Source organism: Meleagris gallopavo, chromosome 15, assembly GCF_905368555.1.
Source record: "Meleagris gallopavo chromosome 15, MGAL_WU_HG_1.1, whole genome shotgun sequence".
NCBI classification, from domain to species: Eukaryota; Metazoa; Chordata; class Aves; order Galliformes; family Phasianidae; genus Meleagris; species Meleagris gallopavo.
In genome coordinates this window covers 365,629-383,749 of record NC_139418.1, presented here as the reverse complement: position 1 = coordinate 383,749, position 18,121 = coordinate 365,629, and the positions used below count along the sequence as shown (strand labels likewise).

Genomic DNA, 18,121 nt, shown 5'->3' with positions numbered 1-18,121 from the left:
AAACTAGCACAGATGGAGACCCAAGGCTGCAGCTCAGCAGAAGAACCATGTATGGTGAGAACCACCTCACTTCTGCCCAGACTGATACACACAGCATAACAGCATGTGACACACCAGGACACCAGATGCCCCAGAGCAGTGCCAGCGGGACAACAGAACGCAGCGACTCCCGGCAGAACCCATGCGATGCGGTCACTCCATCCAGACACCAACAGCACGTTGCCTCCCAGTGAGACCCATGCAGTGCAATGACCCTGAGCGTGGCAGGGCCAGGGCTCTGGCATAGATTTCTGGTGCACCTCGTGGAAAGTACCCCATGGCAGAGGGCAGGTGTGACACACCAGATCAGTGAACAGGGCTGGAGTACTCCAACAGCCTCCCTATCCCGTCCCCCTCCCTGCGCAGTGCTCCCCGTCCAGGAGACTGCTGGCAGAGGCGGGGTGCAGGGCTTGGTCAGGCTGTGTGGCTGGGGGCAGGGACACCATAGCAGGGCTCCCAGTGCCACCTAGCGGGGGACAGGGGACGCTCAGGGGTCACCCATCCCTGCACTGAGTGCTGATGGGTGCAACAGACCTGCCCCAGCCAGGCCAGCCTCTATCGCCCTGCACCTGCAGCACCTAGAAAACTTTCCAGCTGCTGTAATAAGGAAATGTTTCAAGAAAGGCCCCAAATTATTACATCTTCGGAGGCACACACTGGTCGATGGCTACCTGCAAACTATCCCTCATCTGTGTACGTTAACACATACAGTCATGCACATACAAGAATGCAGCACAGACATGAGAGCCAAAGAAAACACTGGCACAGCAAGCAGCTTGTTTGACCACCTAAGTTTTATTTTGTAGGATCTCTGCCCAGAAAACAAGATCAGAGGTTCTGGCAGGTAGAAATAGTAGCTGGGGCTATAAAGGTGCAGTACAAAGCTGTGTGAAGGTTTATACATGGGAAGGCTCAAAATAAGTAACAAACACAATTTAAGATCTGCTGGGGGAGGGTGGGATTTGCAATCCTGGTGCACATGAACGCAATCTTTCCTTCCATCTCTCCACTCAGCAGGCGACAGTCAATCTCTTAAGCTGCATCTCCATTCATCTACAGATGTTTAATCACTTGTCATCTTCTTCCATTCCATCTGCATTGTCAGTCTCTTCTTTACTGTTGTCCTGAAAACAATCCCTAGGATATTAAAGAGAAAACCATGACACCTTGTGGAACAGATGGAGGCTTCTCCAGATAAAGGCATCCTCATGAATAGCAGTGTGTGACCCAGCAGCTCTGCCCAACATAGCACAGCCTAGGCAGTTAAAACAAACTAAATGAGGCCTAAGAAAAAACCCTTCAGATTGTCAGTAGATGCCCCAAGTTCATCTACTGATCAAATGAAGCCCCTCTTCACTCAGAGGATCAGCTACCAGATTTTTTGTTGGCCTTAATCATGATTAAGCTGAGCCAGAGAACTCAAATCCCTGCAAAAATTAAATCAGCTGCAAGATGCTCTATTATCCTCATGACCCATCCTGAGATCAAGGCAATGGATAGGACTAGAAAATCAAGCTCATCACATTGATGATCTTGGCTAGGCTGGATCCCAAAGAGAACTGCAGTAATATATGAGATAAGTCTAGAAATGGGGAGATAGGAGATACAATCTAAAAAGACAACCACTGAGCTCAAGGCAACAGGAGGGAAAGCGCAACCAAAAAGTCCTGCCCGTCACTAAGAAGGCTCTTGGTACAAGGCAGGGCTTGGGTGAGCACATAGGTTGAGCATATCTCTTCAGCCAGGAACCCAGCACTAAGCCAGGACAGCAGATAAGCAGCTCAGGTGCGCCCAGAAAGGCCACACTCAGCCAGGTCCCTGCTTCCTAGGACAGCCCCTGTGCACCTACAGCAAAAAGCCTTCGAGATCCCAATGAAACACCAGCTGGTTCCCAAGCACTGAAACTGGAGGCTGTCCTCTTCCTATGAACTCACCTCCTCAGCTCTCACAAGTGCCAGCTGCTAGCCTGCTGCCTATGTCAAAAGCAGAATAATTTGAGATTGGAGAAGTCAAGCAGACTATGGTGATCCAAGAACTGCCCTTTCTTCCTGGGGCAGCAAAGCCTGAAAGAAAGGAAAAAGATGGGGCCAAACATCAGTCTCAAGGCTGAACTTCTCCAGCCAATTAGATCAGATCGTTGTTTTAAGAACACTTACATGAGAGCAAGAATGGCTTGGGAACTGCTCAGGAGAGCCTTGGCTAGGTTGCCTTCAGGTCACCAAGCACACACGGGGCAGCAGAAGCAGCTTCATATTCTTGGCTGTCAGATTTTGGTGGCAAAACTGAAAAATGTGGTAAAAGACATTTTCATTTTGCAAATGTTGCCAGCCTGTTGGGACACGCCAGTGGTGATGAGCTGCAGAGAGGGAAGGCAGCAAGGAAAGCTGGGTCGGGGCACAGGGAGATGGCCAGGACGTGATCAGAAAGAAAAGAGGCTGAAAGAGGAGACATGAACAGAGCAGGGTGACACCAATACTAGGAAAGGGAAAAAGAGGACTAGAGAAAGGTGTTATTGGAGGGAGAGGATTATCGGCTCCTAGAAGAGGCCAGGGAGAGTAAGACCCATCAGATAGTGAACAGTTCAAACAGAATCACAGTAATCAAGACCTCGGTGGTGCACGGCCTTTCCCCAAGGCAGAAAGAATAATGTGAAATATATGAGGCCAGTTGGCCACCTGCGTTACACGCTCAGGCCAGCCCTGCGTGCCTCAGTGAAAAGCACCAGGGGTTGGCCTAACCTTGCTTCAATGTGACAGGTGATAGCTGCATAAAAAAGGCTTCCTCAGAAGGACAGTCATCATCAGGAGATGATGGTGGGTGTAGATGTAGATATGGTACTTAGGGACATGGTTCAAGTGGGTGATATTGGTGGTAGGTGGTCAGTTGGACTAGATATCTCAGAGGTCTTTTCCAACCCTAGTGATTCTATGATTCTGTTCTATGATTCCAAATCCCAATGAGGTTATTAGCACCTGCCATCAGGTTCTAGATGGACTTTAAGGGAAATGAAACAGGTTACCTAAGCATGACTCAAGAGGAGAGGGATTTTCCTTCCTGGCAGACAGTGGTTCTTCTTCTGGGGTCAATAGGTTGGTCTAAATCCCAAGCCCTACACTGAAACAAGCTTCAGGTCTCAAACTGAACCTCTCCACGGAAACTGAGGCCTACTTGCCCAAGCAGTCCAGGGCAATGCTCATCGGGGAGGCAAGAGCCATAGCTGGGATGTCCAGGAAAGAGGGCTTGAGCACGTATCTCTGTTCCCAGCTGTGCTCCCACTGAGCTCCCTCTGTGTGTGCCTACACTGCCCACAGCTCTGTCTTGCTTTCAGGTCCTCACTATCTTTCCATACCAGAGGTACAGGTTTTTTGCCCATGGGCTCTTGTTTGACGGAGATCAGTTCAGCCTCTAATGGTTGACAGATCATGAACAAGTTAGATCATGCTTGGCCGCCACACCTCTTCGGGATCATAGGAATCTGGCACTGCTGAAACCCCAGCAACTGCCAACAGTGTCTCAGAGCACAGCATGGGGCTCAGAGCAGACCTGAGCCAAAGATTACAGAGCGGAAGTGCTCATCCCCAAGCACTGGGAACTTTGCTATGTAGTGTGGAAGACAGAGACAGCTCACAGGAAAAAAAAGCCCTTGGTAGCTTCAGATCTGATCCCACCTGCTGAAGGCTGTTCCTCAGCACAACCCTGTGCTGGAAGTCATAACTGCCCTGCAAAGCATAACTGCGCTGCTCAAGAGGGTCCAACTCATTGAGACTCCTGCCTTCCAACAGGGAGCGAGAAATCCCTACGTAACATGTCCATAAAGGATGGCAGGGTTTCTCAGAAAGCTTTTTAGGTAGAAGTTGCACATAAATATCTCCAAGTTTAATGTTCCCTTCTAACCAGCATGCTGAAATTAAGGAGTGTGTAAGGCAAGGCCATCCCACATTTCTCCCTGCAGTGCTGGGAACCTGCAGACAGCAGCACCTGAGGCTGGTGTCCTCCAGATCACATCTCCAGAGGATTCCAGTGGACAACTCTTAATTTATGCTTTCTACATAGTGTTCACCAGGCAAAATGCATTGATGCTGTCATTTACATTACCTCCATACCTCTTCGCTCTTCAAACTGGAGAAGCACTAATGTTTGACTGTGTCTCAGCACAAACACAGCTGACAGTATTTTATTCCTATATGTCGAAAGCTGAAGACCCACCACAAGGCAGGCCCCAGCTCACTGCTTTCTGAGAACGAAGGGAAAGAAAAATAAACAATTCAGCTTGAGCTGTATTCTTCTGAGCATCAGTCATTGCCTGTAATTAACTGGGTCTCTAAAATACACAAGAAACTAAGAAAAACAACAGCCACAAGCTAAGATGACTGCACTGATTTCAGAAAGCTTTTATCTCTTTGAAATGAATAAATAACTCTAATGTAACTACTTACAGCACTTCTTTATCAGCAGTCTGTGCATTAAACTCTCTTTCCAGACTGTGATACAGCTCTCAGTAAACGTGCTGATGGAAAACCACAGCCACAAAAAACCCTTCTAAGAGCCTTCCACACCATCTCTTCTTCTACAGCAAAGCTTTCTACAAGCTTCACCATCTCTGCATGCAGTCCATGAGTATCTCAGCCCATATCTCACCACAGAAAGCACAAGGACCGCATTTTAAAGGTCAGACAAGATGTCAAAAGCTGAGAGGATATTCCCTAAATCCCTCACACATCTTGATGTTGAAAAGAAACCCAGAGTGTTCAAATTCACCTTTCTCAGAAGCATGGCAGACTCACTTTGTAACCAATGTGGTGCTGGTCGTCTTTAGATGTCTACCCACAGAGTCAGAATCTAGTGATTTCACGTGTTACTGGCCTCTGACTGCAGGAAAATGCACACAATTAACAGGCTATTTCTGCACTATCGGCCCTTTTCAGAGAAGGAAGCTGGCTGTTTCATATCGGGCAGCCCATACTGCCACCACTTAATCAGGCTGAGATTTAAGGAAGCCCGCTGTGAGATGACACAGATTGCTTCCTCCCTCGGGAGCTGGCAAGCACCACGGTCAGTGTGTGACTGGCAACCTCCGCAAAATGAGCCCCGCTACACCCAGCAGCTGGGTCCCATGCTTCCTCTTCTGCAGGCACTCAGTCCCTGCAGACCTGGGCTGGCATCAAGATGTTCCATGTGCTCAGACATCCCACATGCTGATCCCCTCTTTGTCCCTCAGGACAACTGCATAGGAAAAGTCAGCGATGACAGAGGGAATGTGTTCACACAACTGTTTAGCCTCCCGTGTCAGCCCAGTAGACAGAGCCTTGTCTAGGTGTGGATGAAACCATCTGCTCAGTGTCTGGCAGCAGGAAGGCTGCTGCTCCCTTCTGCCTGCACCCAGGCAGTTCCCAGATGGGCTGTGGCAGGGCTGGAGCAGGGCAGTTCTGTCAGAGGAGGGCTGCCAGCAGGGTGGGGAAGGGAGGGTGGAGCCCATTCCCCAGGACAGCATTGAAACTGGGCACCAGGATCAGGCCAGGCAGTTCCAGACAGCTGAGACTTTCTGACCCCACTCCTCCCAGCCCTCTGTAAAAGAACTAGCTGGTGTTGAGATGTGAAAATGGAGAATGCAGAACCCCTAGTCACACCTATCTTCAGACTACATCCCATCCTAGAGGGAGAGATAGGGCGTTCCAGGCTTCAGTCTCATTAGCCCTGTCACTCCATAACTCAGGGCATTGCCAGTCTGCCTGGCAGCTCCTGCCCTTGGGCCCCAGTCCCAAAGCTCAGCTCATGCCTGGGAAACACTTTGCCCAGATCAGAACTGCTGTTACTTCATGCCCGAAGTCTCTGCTAACAGGCCAGATCCTCAGGTTATACATATCGCTTTGCACAAACACTGCAACTATGACAATCCATAAGAATGTCTTCGCCAGCCTCCCCTGCCCAGGGTCTGCTCCAGGATATACCACTACACTGCATGCCAAAATGCTGCAGCTTGTTCCAGGCAAATGTGTAGGAACTTTGGGTACAGCTGTCCAGATGCTCTTCCAGATCCATTTTGCAGATTAACTGTCCCCTTGAACAAGAGTTTAGGGAGGAATCTTTCATCTTCAGGGAGATGTTGAATGGCATGCAAAACCTCCCAGCAGCTCCCACATAACTGATTCCAGAGGAAAAGCACATCTGCTAAGATGCACTGCCTTTCCTGGTCTCTCCAGACATGTCCTCATCTCAGGGCACAACTCATTACTTCTCCCAATCAGTCTGAATACTCCAAGATCTCTTGTAATTCCCAGCACTTGTGTTCATGCAGGAGGATACAGCCAGCTTTAAACAGAGTTCCTTCTCTCCTAGCAGCTTAAAGCACAAAGGTGAAAGTGGGGATCAGGAGGGCTTTCAGGACTGGTCTGCAAATTGTGAAATGGAAGTGGTGGCACTGTGGCAGAGCCCTCACAAGCCTCCAGGCCTGCATCCAGACCCACTGCTGTTAGAACGTATTTGAGCACTGGCTAGGCACTCATCAGCATCCCTGCATAATCTGTCTCTGCAGCCTGGCAATCAAGACACATCAAATCACTTTGTATAGCACAAGGAATCAAAAGGAAGTTACACGAAGCCCTTGAAAACGCTGCACTGTGAGACATACCCCTCACTGACTTCCCTACTCCCAGAAAACAAGCCCATGGAATATTCTTGGGAGCCACACATAGAGCAGAAATCAATTTTAGAGTGAAAGTTTCAGCAGCTTTCCCTAAAGACATTGCTTATGATTATTAAAAATATGTTTGGGGTGTGCACGTGGGTAGCTACACAGTCAAAACTGCAGAGAGCAGAGAGAACCTTTCTTCATTTCTGAATTTCCCCTGATTTCCCCATATCAACTGTGCTATTAGAAACAGATGTAAGGGAATGCATTATTATTTCTAGATATGATTTTAACCTGAGAGTCCTTTTCAACACAAAGTGGTACTGTGTTACAGCTGAGCACCTTTTGCAGGTAGATTGCTCCATACTTTAGAAAAGCAAGCTGCAGCTGATGTGCATCATGTCATGGTTGCCATTAATGACAGGTGCTGCCTATTAACCTTGATTAAATCACAGGTGACACTAATCACTTAATGTGTCCTTAATTAGGACCTGAGAAAGTTTTAGGCATAGAAATAAACCATATGGCTGAACTTGAGTCACTAGCCTTCATCCTCTTTACCTTGATTTCCCCTTCACAGTTTTCCAAGCATCTGAAGAGAAGCCATGCCAGGCTCACACCAGCAGCAGCACAGAGCCTTGTGGTTTCCTCCCCATGCCTGAGCTGCTGCCAGGTCTCTCCTGTCCCACTTTCCCCTGACTGGAAATGGCTACGCAGGAGCAACAGCCTCAGAGACTCTGGGACTAATGCAGTTTTCTAGGACAGCATGTTCCAGTTGTGAGCTCCAACAAGCATACCGAATGCAATGGAGGGCCAGCTCCTGCTCAGGAGCAGCCTGCAGCACCACCAAAGTCAGCATTAGCCCAGGCTCTGTCCTGGCTACAGCAGAGCACTCCCCCTTCATGGCCTGCTGGCAGGCCTCAGGCCCTCCCAGGGATGCCCTCCTTCCTTCAGACCCTAAGGAATGGAAAATCTCTGCGGGCATCACCATGCAGAAGTCATCACATGAAAACCCTCCCACTCGCCTGGAGCTGATATGGCTGCAGGCTCCTGTAGGCCACAGAGGGTGGGATGGATCTGCAGCAGCCTCAGCCTTCATGAACTGCACCCAGCAGCCTTGTGCAAGGAGATGGAGAGTTCTCCCATTTTGGTCATAGTTCAGATGGACCTTTCCCAACACCCAGCATTTTCTGTGATGGGATTAGGAGAAAGGCATAGTTGGAGAAAAGCTCCTTCTGAGACACCACCCACAACTCCTGCCTTCCTGGAAAATATACCTGCATTCATTTGGGTTTCCTTTTTTGCTAGGTTACAAGCACCACCAGACAGTAAGCAGTGGCCACTACAGAAATGTTCCCCTAAGGTTCAACCTTTGCATCACCGACCACTGCAGGAGCCTTGCTGCTGCTGTTAGCTGGAATATCCCAAAGATGCAGCAATATCAATAAATCAAACTGCATGAGGGCAACGTGTGGTTGCACTCCTATGCTGCTGAAGATTCCCTGACACTGTTTTACCTAGGAAGAAAAAAAACTTACAGTTCAAGAGCTCCTTCTCTGTACATAACCACCCTGTGTCAGTGGCTGTCTTCGATAGCACAGATGCAGGCTGCATATGGGCATCTGTGACAGAGAATAGCCCTGTAGCAACACAACCAAGGAGTCAGGGCAGGAGATGTCCACACTCACTGGGACAGGAGAGCCAGGTCTTCTCCTTGCCCCACAGCACTGCACACCACGTGCTGCAGACACTCAACAGAGCTCTTTGTGAGAGAGAAACGAGAACTGCCTATTTGAGCAGCACAATTCCTGCTGCAGTTTGTTTTATCTCCATCAAATAAAGCATTAAACGATGAAGCAGTTCTAACAAAATGCAGGTCAGCCCAACCCTCACCTCTCCTCTGACAGCAGGAAAACAGCATCCAGCCAAAGCTAGCAGTTACATGGGCATCTGAATCCATACTCAGTAGAATGAGGCCTCAGGATCTGACAAGGCCAGTGACAACTTGCTGTGTCACCTTGGAGCTTTGTTAGAGGCTGTCTGTGCCAGACATAAGTCTTCAGAGAAGCCTACATGGAGAATCAAAAGCACTTTTGCACTGGTAAAGCACTTTTAGGTAAAAGATGCCCAGAAGTATGTTAGAGTAGCATCTAACATACTTCTCCCATTGCTTCTCCCAATCCTCCATAGAAGCCTTTGCTTCATGACCTTGAGGCAAGCCACTCCAAGACTCAGACTGCCTGGCTTTGCAGCCAAAGGAAAAAATGTTCCACCTGTGTCTCTCTCTATTCCCAAGATCTCACACACTTTGTCCATGGAGATACAGCTGTGTAAAAAACACACACCTTATGGCATGCCCCAGGTTCAGATCTGCCTCACCACTGTTTTTTAAGCAGCTGGGGCACTGTCAGTCCACACGGTTCCTCTGCTGCTCCACAGGGCTCTGCAGCAATGGCAGCACAGATGAAGACCTCATACACAGCCACCATCCACCAGATACCTGGCCTGTCTTCCTGCCAGCTCAAAGACCTGCTCAGCTAACTCATTGGCTGACCCTCCACCGTGATCATTTGGGGACTCATGTTGCTCCCCCACCATATCTCCATCTTCTCCCCTGCAGTCCTTTGGCTGCTGCAGCTTCACATGTGCTGTGACTGTCCTCTTCCTCCTGTCTTGTGATCTCCTCCCAATGTTGCTATCTGAAAAACTGCAGGATGCAGAGCAGGAACCCTCCCAGCATTAAGTGTGCAACACAGGACCAGCTCCAGGCAAAGCTCCAGCAAGAACCTGCCTGAGTTTTCTCTGCCAATGCCTCTGGGGATGGCAGCAATTGGATGTTTTTCACCTGACTGTAGATTCCTAGCCTTCCCCATTCTTATCTCTTATTGTACATGAGGAAAACTATGCTAATGCTGGTGCTCAGCAGTGGGGATGTGGGACATGCACCCTACTGCTTCTGACAGCTAGAAGCTTGGCTATGCATTACACAGCTGGAATAAAAACCCCTGGTACAGCCCAGCCGCATCCCCAATCCCCACCTGCAACACCACCAAGCCCTATGATTTCTGAGTGGGCAAGTCCTGCCAGACACCACGGGGGGCTCACAAACATCTCACTGACAGCCTGGGTGCTGAGTGGAAGGTGAAGGCAGGCTCTTTGCAGCAATCTGAGGGCAGCTGGAGGAGCTGTCAGCACCCCACCCACCCGCCAGATCCCAAGCTCCTTTGGCGAAGCCTGCCTGTGTTTTGCCAGGCACTGCTGCATCCTGGCATCCTTGAGGCTGTGAGATGAAACTGCTCCAGCAGCTCACCCCAGGTCCAGCAGGATGTCCTCCATAGCCATTAGCAACTAGAGTCAACACCAGTGCCAACACCAGTGTCATTCATCAGCCTGCACCTCTTGTCCCAGCAAGTCAAGGGGAACAGACAATGTCTTTGCCACTAAAAGTTGACAACATGGTGGATCAGAGCCTGGTTGTCATGCATGTGGCTTTAGCACGCTCGGCTAGCACTGAGGACCCAGCTGACCAGCCAGGAGAGATGATGCTGTGCAACAAAGTCCTGGGACAACAGATTCTGAGCTATCGCTGCTGGACGGTGGTCCCCAAAGCAGCTGTACAACAGTTAAACAACTGGAAGCAAGGAGAAACCTCAGGTCAGACATGCAAACAGGGATATTCTTTGGGTTCTCCATGCTGCTAACCCAAAATAGTGCTGGACTCTCCCAGGTTGGGGCTGGATTTCAAGCACACAGGAAAGATAATAAATGCTGGAACATGTTTACTCACGTTCCAGTGGGATGCGCTTTGCTGGTTCATATTCCCTGTCTCATCTCTGTTACCACACAATTTTTACAAGGAAACCAAGATTTGTGTATCCCACAGCTCTGGGAACTGGGGCTTTAAGAGAAACCCTTGTGAGCAGCCCTGCTGCCAATGCTGTAATTCCTCAGGTGCATTCCCAGGCAACAAGCCTCTCCATACAGCCCAGTGCCCCTGACCCAGGCCATGCTTATTTTGATTTCCTCCACCACCATAAATCCCTTCTAATTCCCTCTAAACCGCTCCTTGTCTCCATCAAAGCATGGCGTGCTCCCTGCCTCACCCAGTGGGGATAAGCAGCTCTGTGCAGCAGGAACCACAGGCAGAGCAAGGCTGACCTTGCTTATGGGCAGCCCTCACCTTCATCTCTGTGTCCCTGCACCGATTTTGTGGCTAACCTGAGCCCTTCATGAGCTGGAAGCGGGGCTGTGATGGAGGCTGCCATAGCCCCAGCCTCCCCTGCTCTCTCCAGCACCAGCAGCTCTTTTCCCCTCATCATGCTATCAACCAGAACTCCCAGATCCCTTTCTGAGGGGCTGCTCTCCCCCAGTCTGTACATATATCTAGGGCCACCTGGATTGTCTGTGGTGCAGAATCTGGGCCTGAGTGCCAGGTGCACATGTCAGGCTGGAGGCCAAACTATGCAGAAAGCCTCAGATTTGGTGATGGGTGCACAAAGCCCAAATCCTGGGTTAGAGCCAGGAGCTCAACTGCACCAAAAGGGTCACCAGTGATAGCTGGAGGAAGGCACCCACATCTCAGGAGTTGTGCAGCAATGGGGGAGTATTGGCCCTGACCCTGCACATCATGTGACACATCTGTTAACTAAGTGCACCATGTCTGTGCCATGCTGCACACCCAGCATGGCTGCCCTGCACTCCCTTGGCCACAGGACAGACTCAGCAGCTCACTGCAATGCAGGAACCTGCAGGCAGCACCCACTTGAAACGGGCAATCACACCACCTGCAGATCTGTGTGCCAGGCTAACAATGCAGAGAAAAGTTCTCATGAGAATGTCTTTTAGGGATAAAGTTGTTCTCTTGCAAGAAAACTGCACCATAGCTCAAATGAGCGAAAGGGAGAACTTCTCACCGGGGATGGGATCTGACCTACTCCATGGGAGAAACCCAGCCAGGCTCTGTCTGATGTTGTGCAAATGTGGGCTGCCCGGCATCTGAATGGATGTTAGATTTACTTGCTATCTGTGCTCCTCTTCTTATGCTGTCGTATTAAATAAGCTTTGTTATCAAACCAGTTGCGGTAGGGCCTTTCTTCATGAGACTCAGAAAGGGCCCTCAACTGGGCTGAGCAGGTCCCAGATGAGAGTGGAGTTATGAAGGATCAGAGAGGAGAGGAACAGCTGCATCCACCTACAGCTTCCCTACAGTGCTTTAAGGCTGTTAAGTCTTGTCCACAGGCTGTAGTAGAGACCTAGCCATATCCCACTGTGCGTTATAGTTGTCCACTGACAGTGCTAGTCAGAGCTTTCCCTGCTGCAGTAAAAACAGTCCTAAAAGGCTCCAGAATGAGCCTTCCCTCTCCCCTCGAGAGCTCAGAAAAACAAAGCAACTGCACATTATTGACCAGAAAACCTAAAAATAAAAATTAAAAAAATAGAACCTTACTCTGCCAGACTTTCTGATTGAGACTGCAGAGGAGAGAAGGAGGGTCCAGTGGAAATCCACAGCAAAGAAGTGATCTCAGGCTCCCCACACTTTATGAGGCCAGTGCTGCATCATTGGTCCTGACTGTGACAAAAAGGCCTTGAACCTCCCCAGAAAGATCGATCTGAGACCTGAATGACTAAAATCCTACCTGCTACCTGGCAAGAGGCTCATGTGCTGAGTGAAGAGGAGCAGATCTCATGCAAAAGGTGAGGCATGCAGCAGGAGACGCAGCGATGACCTGGCATTCTTCCACCACCCACCCAGTGGGGTGAAAGTTCCCTGGGATGGACTAGGAAACACGCTGGGGTGACCTACAGTGGGTCACTCAGAAAGGAGAGGTACTACAGAGAGCCTCAGACCAGCACACAGTCAGAGAGGAGAGTGCTTTGCAGCTTTGCAGACCTAAAATGATGCTCCACCTCCCTCCTTTTCTCTCCATGACAGTGTGCGACTCGGGATTGCATTGGGGCATTTGCTGTAACAAGTTCAGCTCTAGCAATTCAAGTTAGAGCTCATCTCAGCTATCTGCCTAATTTTTCTGTAATTTAGTCCAACAACTCATGGTAACTATTAAGGACCTTGTGCCTGAGCATGTTGCTGCTCTCAGATCTCAGCAGTCACAACCGCTCTGCTGACAAGCAGCCCCGGCTCCCCGAAGCGTCTGTCATCTTATTAGCAGAGCCTCCACTTGGGATTTATTTTCCATCCAGAATTTAAGCTGAATTTATGTATTAACTAAAGACTATTTGTGCCAAAAATAAGTGGAATGCCACTTGCTCAGCAACACAGGCCTTACAAGAGACCACGTGGCACAGCCAGCACACCCAATCACAACCCCAGAGAGGCTTTTTATAGACACCTACGTCTGATGGAGTGCAAGTGATGCTTGGCTTGCTGCAAGCTTTGCTCTGCAAGCATCCAATTGCAGAGGGAGGGTGGGGGATATCCCCCCATCCATGGGCAGGGGACATGGGTCCCTCCTGCTCCTTGCCAGCTGGATAAGGAGCCAGGTGGGACTTGTTTAGGGAAAGGTAGCAGCAGAGCTTCCCCATTTCCCTGCCATAAACACGTGTGTGCGGCATGCAGCTCCTGATATAGGGAAAACACACTGCTGAGCTTCTGAGTGCAATATGTCAACATAAAGAGTCCTCCACTTCCCTCTGAACAAGGCTGCTGGAGCAAAAAAGGTCACCCAGCACTGTTCAGCTCCAGCTCACAGTGGCTTCTCTCTTTCTCCCATTCTCCCCAGTGTGCTTTCCTTTGTGTAGGTCCCCTGTATTGAGCAGGCTCAGCTGCCAGCAGTGACCCTGCTGTGACTGAAGGCTTCTCCAAGGACCCTGAGCAACCTCTGCTGTGAGGGACACAACGCCCCAGAAGCAGTAGCACTGCCATTGCCAGCAGTCCCACTGAGCTCACACTGCAGAAGCGGGTGCACAAAGGGTCACTGGCACTGGGGGGAAGTTCTCACATACAACATAACCAGCCACTGGCCTGGCATGATCTTCCAGTGCACCCTTCCAGTGCATCTTGCTGCAGGCTTGGTGTTTGCTCTCATCTGGAATCTCTCCTGCAATGCTACAAGGCAGCAAGGCAGCATGTCCACTCTGCAGCCATCTGGCAGCTGCTCTCTGTCCTCCCCCTGCATCACTGGCCTGCACTGGAAGTCAGACAGGGAACAGCAGGACTGCCAGCATCAAGCCCAGCACCAGGCCTCTCCCGACACAGCAACTCTGAGATACAATCCAGTTTGAAAATAGCAAAGAGCTGTTCCTCACACTACCCCAGCCCCCTTTTCTATGGGGAGAGTCAAGACCACCACACCGCAGTGCCCAGCAGAGCCTTCAGGCCCCAGCTCTGCTCTCCACAGCCACATCCCCTGATGTACACCCACTGAGAGCACCTGAAAAGCAGAAGTCTTGGCAGTGCCTGGGATGGGCTGCAGGTAGCGGCTCAGAGAAGCAAAGTCAGGCCATGTGTGTTACAGGAGCACCTGGGGCTGGGCTTCCTGGGACTTTGGTCTGACTCCTGGAGGGGCGGGAGGATGCTGACAGAGGCTCCTGGGCTCCTACCTGTCCTAGCTGCCTCAGGGAAGGACAGACAGGGCCGCAGGAGGGAGGGACAAGACCTATGGGGAGCAGGAGAGGAGAGAGCAAGCAGTGAGCTTATCATGGGTGATAGAACCTCGAGGACTCAGTTACATGGCTGCACAAGAGCCCATGCATATGTCCTCGTGCACCACTTTGACAGCACTGGAGATAACTCATGAAGCTGAACGTGAAATAGGGAACACAGAACCAGAGCCTGAGGTCAGAGTGGATGGGTCGTGCTTAGGTACAGCTCTCGTCTGCACTCTGGAGGCAGACACAAGGCTGCTTGACTCCAGTGTTCCTCTTTAATGGGGAAACCTCCACTGAATTCACCAGCAGGGAGATGGGAAAAAGAAATCAGAGTGCTGACATCATCTGCCTGCTTGGCCAAGGGTTTGTGGCACCCTGTAACATGGCATTAACACACAACCCCAGACCCCTGGGCAAACCAGGCCAGTCCACCTATCTACCAAGGCTCCAGGCCTTCAACATCCAGCAAGTGAGAATCACATGGACAATGGGTCCTTGACTGACCACAAAGAATCAGAGACAAGGACTCATTGAGGATGGCAGGGACTTCTGAGTCCATCTGCTCCAATGCCCACTAAAGCAGGGACACCCAGAGCAAGTGCCCAGGGTCACATTCTGGTGGCTTTTGAAGTAGGAGACTCCACATTTAGTGCCACCGGACAACCTCCCATTCGTACTTATGCAGAAAGTCAATTCAAGGAAATCTCCTCCAAGAACAGGTCTAAACAACAAAAAAAATCATTGAAACACCTTCACATTTTCAGAGTGCAGCCTCAGAGAACACTGCAGAGAAAGGAATGAAAGTCATCGTTAAAAACATGTTAGGGTTTTCTTAGCTCATCTGCAATTATTGCTCTAAAAGCTGAGGATGTGTGATAGAGAAGAGAGATGTGGGAGGGAAAAGAGGAGAAGGGGAAAGGAGAAAGACAACAGCAGCATGGAAAGGAATTCAGCACTGCCAAGTGAAAGCCACACACAGAATTTATTTCCTTGCAGAAGGGTTTCCCATGTCATTCGTCACACCGAGGAGAAAAAAAGATTATTTTGAAGAGCATCAACCATGAAAGTAAGACTTCAGGGAGGGGTTTTTCTGTCAGATACTGCAGCCAGGAGGTTACCTCATATGTGCCATTTCCCTACTGCACAAGATGAGTTCAGTCCATTATAAAACCATTCCTCATGCAATCCTGTTACCAGCCTGACTTGCTGGAAGGTGTCTGCAGCAAAGACCCCCACACCTCCAAGCCCCGCTTCTGGGCAGGTTTCTGCCCCAGGGACAGGGATGTTTTTTGCAGGCTTCAGGCATACCTCTTCCCATCCCTGGCACTGCAGAGCTGCTGGGCGGGAAATGAACAAGTGAGAGGGGTGGGAAACTCCCTGACAACAAGGTGACAGAAAGGGGCACTGAATTATGGGAGAGCTGATGGGACCCTCACTGAGCCCACCTTACACTGCAGCACCCACAGCCACACAGGTTAGCAGCTCTCTCCCTCCAGCTGCAGAGCTGCTCACAGCCACCTCCAGCCCTACCACAACCGCTCTTCAGGCTGGAAGGTTTCAGGTCACTGTTTCCCAACAGCACAATCACATCTGCCTATTTATCTCATTTATCATTTATCTCTGATCTGAGTTACCAGGCCCTCTCCTGGAGCTTCTAACATCCAGATCTGAGGTTTGATGCTCTCAGCAGCCAGTTTCAAAGCTCACCATGGATAGGCATTTTCTGTCCTCCTTGCTCAGAGAACCATCTGGAGCCTCATTCCTGCAGTGGCCACACTTATATTCACAGTTACTAGTTTGATTACAAGAATGCATGTGCTTTCTTGGCATATTCAGCTGTTTTCTCTACAGGTGTGTCAACACCACGGGCAGGATTTCTTCCACATCCCTGCACCTGTGCTGTCCTCGTGTGATGCTCTGAGCTCTGTGCTTTGCTCTGATGACACAGAGCAAAAGACACTGCAGCCCATGGTGCTCGGAAGGAAGGAGAGGCCAGAAACTGTCTATCCCGAGGCAGGAGGGCTCTGGATAAGCTGTCTCAGCACAGCCAGCAAGAGCCTTTTCTCTCACTGGGAAGGCTGCAGAAGTCAATTCACACACAAAACCATGCCTGTCTGTGTTTAGGCCACTTCCAGTAACATCTACTGATATGCAGCATCCCAGAGGGCTGGGAAACGGGCCTGGATGTCCACATGCAGGGTCAGCTCAAGACACACACACATACACAATGAACAAGGCAATCTGAATCATTCAGACTGCACAGCTGCTACAGATGTGCAGAATTTTGCAGGCATCAGGCAGGCTGGCCTCACCTAGATGTCCTTCGTTGCAACGCACACCACAAGGCTTCTCAGCTCTGCAGCAGCTTGGGAAACCCGCTCTCCACACGGTCACACAGTATCAAGTGCTCTCAGGGCCCTGCACTTGCTGCCAGCGCTCCCATCTAGTTCAGCAAAGGGAAAAAGCAGCCTGGATGCCAAGAGCCTGCATGTCCCCACGCGAGGGACTGACAGCAACTGTCTCCTTGCACGTCACAGCTCCCCCGCACAGGACAGGGACAGCTGCAGAGCACAGACAGTTTTGGGGACTGCTGCTTTCTGTCTGAGATACTCAGAGCTAGGTTGCCACCCAAGGCCCCGAGCCTGGGCAGGTGGACAGACTGCCCCAACAGCCATCAGTGCCAGGGCAGCTTCTGCTGATGACCAGCAGCGATACACTGGTACATCACCCGGTATGTGGCCAGGCTCTGTCTGCTCTCTAGCAGAGCGTGCAAAGCAGCATCCTATCTGCCTGCCAGGCAGAGAATCACAGAGTGGAGATACTAAGCAGCTCTCGTACAGCCAGTGGCACAGATGGGAGGTGAACCCAGATCTCTACAAACAGCCCCTCTGCTGCATCCAGAGCACAAAGACCCAAACTCAACTCTGCCAGGTGCATCAGCAGAGCCATCCAGGCCCAGGAGCAAACCCATACAACAGCATCTGGCTTTCTGTGCTGCAGCCTCTGGACAGACTGACCACCAGCTAGAAATGAAGAGATGCTCTATGGAGCTCCTGCTCTGGAGCATGGCCCAGGCAATGGAGTTCAGTCTCCACAAAGGAATTTCTGATCATCAGAAGGCGAAATGCGTCACTGCCTCCTGCAGAGCACACCCATCATGAGGCTGCAGCCACAGCACTGCTCTATGCTCATATCATGCCTTTTCCCACCCTAACCCTCCCACACACAGACATGTTTGCTGTGAGCCTGTGCAAGCCTTTGGTCCCAGGAGTGCTCTGCAGCGAGGAACTGTGTGAGCCCACTCACCCCTGTAGGTGACCCTATGCCTGTTGCTTCCCATCACCCTACTTGTAGGCACAGAAAAATTAATTTCTATTTTCTACCCAGATTATGTTATCCAGTGCCCAAAAACCTCAGAGCCTTCCCCAGTGTCTTACCCATATTTTATCCTCCCAAACCCACTAGACCACTCCCCCACTCTAGATTTATCCCTCTCTGGCTGCGATCCCACCTGGGCTCCAGAACATGGTCAGCTCCTACTGCATTTCCCATAGCCTGCAGCTGCAATTGCCCCTAAATGTCCAAAAAAGGACAGGGAGAGTCAATCTACAGATCCAGCCTCTCCTGTTCACCACAACAGGGAAAATAACCATCTTCCTCTTAATCAAACAACCTGGGAAGAAAGTGTGCTCAGAGAATGACAGAGAAATCCCACCTAAGAGCAGACCTCTGCTCCAGCTGCATCCCCATCTTCTGACATCAACGCATCTTTCTGGGGATGCATTAAATCAAGGCAGTGCTGGTAAGGCAGAACATACATTCTCATACCTGCCCATTTGTGTGGGGCAC

At 50.4% G+C, this 18,121-nt stretch overlaps 1 long non-coding RNA gene across 1 annotated transcript; it reads right to left on the bottom strand.

Moving 5' to 3' along the window:
• Positions 1-831: 831 nt before the first annotated feature.
• LOC104913219 (uncharacterized) lies at positions 832-17,476 on the bottom strand. Its single transcript, XR_795221.3, has 3 exons — positions 2,196-17,476; positions 1,974-2,102; positions 832-1,176 (listed from the first exon to the last, which is right to left on the bottom strand). It is a non-coding gene; the product is annotated as an uncharacterized LOC104913219 (long non-coding RNA).
• Positions 17,477-18,121: the final 645 nt, after the last annotated feature.